We start from the raw sequence: 6,000 nt of genomic DNA, 5'->3' as shown, positions 1-6,000 counted from the left end.
GTTTATTTTATTAAAAAATATATTCTTCATTGAATTGTGTAGTTGAACTATACAAGAGATTGTTTGGATTGACTCCCCTGTCCTACATACTACAAAATCAAATCATATTCTTTTTTTTTTTTTTTTGCGCAGATATACAGCCATCAATGTATCTCATTGAGCAATATAAGAAGCCAAAGTCTGATTTCACCATAGTTCCCTATTCATTTGTACTGGTGAACCGTGGTGAACTGTCCTTTCACCCTTTGATAAATATGCCCAAATATATTTTCATATGAACATTCCGTATGATGAATGTTTATGATGTTAATATCCCACATACTTCATTGCATTATGTTGGGATTAAACTTTTTTTTGGTTGAAAATCATTAAATTCATGTTCACACCTAGTAAGTACAGGTATGGGATCCGTTATCCGGAAACCAGTTATCCAGAAAGCTCAGAATTATGAAAAGGCCATCTCCCATAGTCTCCATTTTATCCAGATAATCCAAATTTTTAAAAATGATTTTCTTTTTCACTGTAATAATAAAATAGTACATGGAACTTTATCCAAAAAATATAAAATTAATGATCCTATTGGGTTTATTTAATATTTACATGATTTTCTAGTAGACTTAAGGCACGAGCATCCGAATTATGGAAAGATCCATTATCTGGAAAGCCTCAGGTCCAAAGCATTCTAGATAAAAGGTCCCATACACGTACAATGTATTCATGTTTTCTTTGTTAAGGTAAAAACGTGTAGAAAAAGAAGCCTGGTTTCTACAGTGTCTTAAATCAATTTCTTTTTTGTCGTCTTGATGCAGATTAGCAGCTTGTAGACTTTGATAAATGACCCTTGCTACACATGGCTTTATGCAGATTTATTTATCAATATCCCAACACAACTGTCACTGGATTCATTTTCGCTAGGCGCATGGTATAAAGATATGCAAGGTCTTTAATAAGGCAGGTTATATCAGGTTTCAGCTGTGTATCGTCTATGTTAAACACACAGTCTCCATTTAATCAGACTCTACACTATTGTCAGTTTGCAAATAATAGGCTACAGTGGTGAAGGAAAACAAACCATAAATTCTGATTTAGACTGCAAAGTGTGCTTCTAGCAAATTTTTTCATTGTAATTTGATTTTTTTTTTGAGTGCAAGCTGCTGATTCTGCGATATCAACTCAGAAAAATCTTGAAAAAATAATGAGAATTTCACATTCCATGATTGTACGGTAGGGACACACCGAATCCACTAATTTGGATTCAGCCGAAAGGCCGAATCCTTCGCGAAAGATTCGGCCAAATCCTTCGCGAAAGATTCGGCCAAATACCGAACTGAATACAAACCCTAATTTGCATATGCAAAGTAGGGGTGGGGAAGGGGAAACATTTTTTACTCAATTAGGTTAACGGTGGATCACCTGGCTCGTGCGTCGATGAAGAACACTAATTCTCGCAGCTAGCTGCGTTCTTCATCGACGCACAAGCCGAGTGATCCACCGTCACGTAATTTCCCGCCCCTAATTTTCAGAATGATTTGGCCGAATCCTGCTGAAAAAGGCAGAATCCTGGCCGAATCCTGGACGAATACCAACCGAATCTTGGACTCGGTGCATCCCTATTGCAAGGGCACAAATGGTATTTTCTATAGATAATTATCAAGCTACCAATTTGTTACCTACTACAAAGTGTAGCATAATAAGTTTATAGTGACAGGAGTACAAGAGAAAAATAAACAGATAAGAAAGTGACATGGAAGTTAGTGTGGCTAAGTTGGTTACGGTTGCTTGACTTAGGCAGGGTCCATCCATAATATTATATATTAGGGCCCTTAAAGGGCCTTTTTCTCCAACTAAAGGTGCGGGCTAATAGAGGCTGCACTCCGGTTGGGGGTAGCAGTGTTTTGCTTTTAAAAATTGCTTTCCACCAGTGCTAGGCCACACTCACTGAGAGGGAGCTTCAAGTACGAGTGACCATGTTGAGGCACATGCATGCGCATAATGAGTAAATGCCACAACTTGCTTATAATGCACGTGACGTCATTAGCACATTATGCGCATGCACTATACACAACATGGTCTCTCGCACTGGGAGTTCCCATCCTTGTGTGAATGTCCTAGCGCTGGCGGGGGGCACTTTAAAAAATAAATACTGTGACCCTCAACCAGAGTGCAGGATCTATTAGCCCGCACCTGTGGTTGGGAATAACATATATGACCAGGAAGTACAGCTACAATTGCAGTTGATTGGTCAACAGGTGCCCTTTAAGGCAATCAAATGCAATTGTACCTCTACTTCCTGGTCATATTGTCCCTAAAAATACACCTAAACTAAAATCTGAACACTGGCTATGTCATTGGAAACAATAAAACCTTTTCATTTCAGGCAGGCACCACATGGGACATTAATAAACATTTAAATCCACTGCCCGTAAGGCCCCCCCCCCCACCATGGATTATTGCAGAGATCAGTTATGCTAAGTAGCAAAGTGACAGTTCAACCTCTCATAGGGGTTCTTACGAAATAGAAATAGCAATAAAAACAATAGGCAGTCGCCCATAATCTGTGTTATCATAAAAAACACATGTATTTATTCATAAAATATATATATATATTGACAAACTCCTAAAAAATTAGGTGTTTCACAGATCATAAGATGTCCTGTGTTCTCCCACTGTGTAGGTATCAATAAATAAACCTGTTTTTTTTTTTATAATAACATGCACCATGGGCACTCATTTTTTTTTATCACATGACATTGTAAATTGGAGTTGCTTACAGCATTACAGTATCCTCTGGGTCTTCAGTAGAGGAACAATAGGCACACCAAGGCCCAAATATTTGATGGTCCAGTTTATCATAAAGATGCAAGTTATTTTTATGAAATTTTTGTTTTCAAAACCCCCAAACTGTTATTTCACTAGGGCCATTTGATGCCTGGTTCTGTTTTACACTGTAAATTACTGTTTTGTTAAAAGGTTTACAGTCAATCAGAAATAATTGATTCTAAAAATTCATATAGTATCAGTGTGTACAGGGGTTTAGTTTCTACAGACACTGTTGTATTTTAGAATTAGTGCTAGCTAAAAATAAAAATGACTTAAAACCATTGTTCTAAATGTCTTAATTATTATTGCAAAACTGCTGCCATGAAAAGCTCACAACTCCCTGACACTGTTGTTGATTGCTGTGTAAGACATGTGCATTTCTGAAATCATAACATCTTTAAGTCATGAGCTATCATCCTATACATTGTGCTTGTAAATACTTGTGGTGAGAAAGTAGCTTGATTGCTGTGCTTGCTAGACTACAGGCACTCTTCTGTGTGGCATGTACAGCACTGCATACTCAAAAAATAACAAGACAATTGGCAAAATATCAACTTTATGGGGTAAATTTACTAAAGGGAAAAGTGACTAACGCTGGCGATGATTCACCAGCGTTACCGCTTTCAGGCAATTCGCCAATTTATTAACAGGCGCAGGCGTAACTTCGCTAGCAAAAGAGACAGACGCTAGTGCTCTTTCACACTCTATCGTCTGAATGTTACCTGTTCCGCCAGACTTGCCTTCGCCAGCTCGGACCAGGCAAAGTGCATTGGAGTGCATAGATCTTCTTCAATTTTTAGTGGAAAAATTTTCTAAGTCCCAAAAAACGCTGGCATGATAGACTGCAAAAGTCCTTAAAAAATGTTTTGGGTAACCGTCTTCCCCCCTACATTTTCCAACATATGGAACATAAACTATACACTGAGCTCATGTGTAGGGCATTATAACAACTCTTTTTTTTCTTAATTAAGGTTCCCTGGATTTGTGTAATGTAATGTATTTGCTGCAACCTATACGTCCATTCAACTTTATCATTTCCAGACGTATGCAAATTAGCCAGAGCGAAGACCTCTAACGAAGTTGCGCTAGGATTTGCTCGCATTGCTGCAGTAACACTAGGGAAAATTCGCCAGCGTTTGGCGCCCTTTGCATTTTACTAAACTTTGCATTTTAATAAATTAGCGTTGTCTGAGCGAATTTTGCCTGGGGAATTTTCGAAGGTTAGTAAATTTACCCCATCTGTTTATCTTAATAACATAGGACAAATATTAAAAGAGACAATAGTCCGCATGGCATTTATTTTTTTGTAATAGTCTTGTGGTGTCACAAAGGGCATTGCTATTATCAGTTGGGCTGCTCTAAGACAGTTGTGTGTACAGCTGTCACTTTGACATCATGAAAACTTGTAAAGAAATAAAATTGGCTTCATTATAGGCTAGGAAACGTACTAGAAGAGATATTCTGCAACAGACAAATGTCTCACAATCTTTGGAAATGACTTCCCATTTTTCCCTGTCCACTTCTGTGCATTATAGGAAAGACATAATATTTAGTTAAACTTAAAAATATATTCATATTTTCTTTTGAAAAAGATGGTGTAATTCCAATATTCAAAAATTAACTACAGAAGAGGAATAGAATCCGTTGGCCAGAAATCCTTTATCCAAAAAGCTCTGGATTACAGAAAGGCCTTCTCCCATAGACTCCCTTTTATCAAAATAATCCAAAATTTTTAAAATTATTTCCTTTTTCTCTTTAATATTTAAACTAACATATAGTTAATCCTTATCAGAAGCAAAACCAGTCTATTGGATTTATTTAATGTTTACATGATTTTTATCAGACCTAAGATATGAAGATCCATACTATCCATTATCCTTAAAACCCTAGGTCCCAAGTATTCTGGATAGAAAGCCCCATACCTGTATCAGCCTAGTAATTACAGACTGGTAAGCTTGATATCTGTAATGGGCAAGTTCACATTCAGTACTGTGTTCAATTTTACAGACAATTCCCTTATAGCATGGTTTTATGGAAGACAGGTCATGCCAAACTCATGTATTTGTTTGTTTTTTTTATTTAATAAACAGTAGACAATACTGTTAAAAGTAGCTGTCAAATGTGCATTCTTTAACAATGCTAAATGTTGTGCCTCAAGGTTCTGTATTGGGTTTACTTATATTGTATCAGTTTAAAAGCATGTATTGAAATCAATGTATCTACTGTATTTTGTTGATGATGTGGATGTGTCAAATGAAATTATTAGATACATCCATCCAGAATGTGTCAGAATGTGTCAAAGGGAAATTAAAATACTGTTAATCCAGGCAGCTAAATTGCAGATTAGATTTAACGCTGATGAGTGTTATTAATTTGAGATATAAAAATATGTAAAGGAACTATATCCTTAGTGGAAATATAAAGCACAATTCTTGATAAGAAGACCTAAGAGTACTTGTTGATAAGTGATGTAAGAAAGCAGTAGCCACCAAAATCCTTCTGAGATTTTTATTTTATTAAACAAATTCAATGCAAACAGAGAACATGGAAATATCTACCCCTAAGTACAAATATACCGTATTTATAAAAGGACTATATACACTACAATACACTTTTTTAGAAGTTGTTATATATAAGTAGATCATTTTAGAGGAGTTCCTTTGTATTTAAGACAAAGAAGATTCCTCTTAAGGTGTAAAAAATATTTTTTACAGTCAAAGATGACACATTGCAGATTACTCTCTCTGACTTGAGATTTTTTTAAATACAGGGATTCTGAAATCAACTTTATTGGATAGAACTGTATCTTCCAGGTTAGAACAATAAAATAATGGTATAATGGCAATTATGTAAATCCAATTCAGGGCAGCAATTATGCCTTTCATTAGGTTAGCAGTTTTTAGACTTTTTGAGCTTGAATTGAAGTCCTACATTCGACCATGTCCCCCCTTACCTTACAACAACATTTTGCATTAATTATACTATACAATTATCTTACCGGCTATAGTAATGCAATTATCTACAGAAAATATTCACCCCAAAACTTGCCATAACTGCACCCCATAGAGAGTTTTGATGATTGTACTTAGTGATGGGCCGAAAAATTTGCGAATTTTGCGCGTAATTGCGAAATGGCGAAAAATTCGCGAAACGGCACCGGCGTCTCGTTTTTGACGCCGG

Source organism: Xenopus laevis, chromosome 1S (genome assembly GCF_017654675.1).
Source record: "Xenopus laevis strain J_2021 chromosome 1S, Xenopus_laevis_v10.1, whole genome shotgun sequence".
Taxonomy (NCBI): Eukaryota; Metazoa; Chordata; class Amphibia; order Anura; family Pipidae; genus Xenopus; species Xenopus laevis.
The sequence above is the reverse complement of the archived record's forward strand: the minus strand, read 5'-3'. Positions refer to the sequence as shown.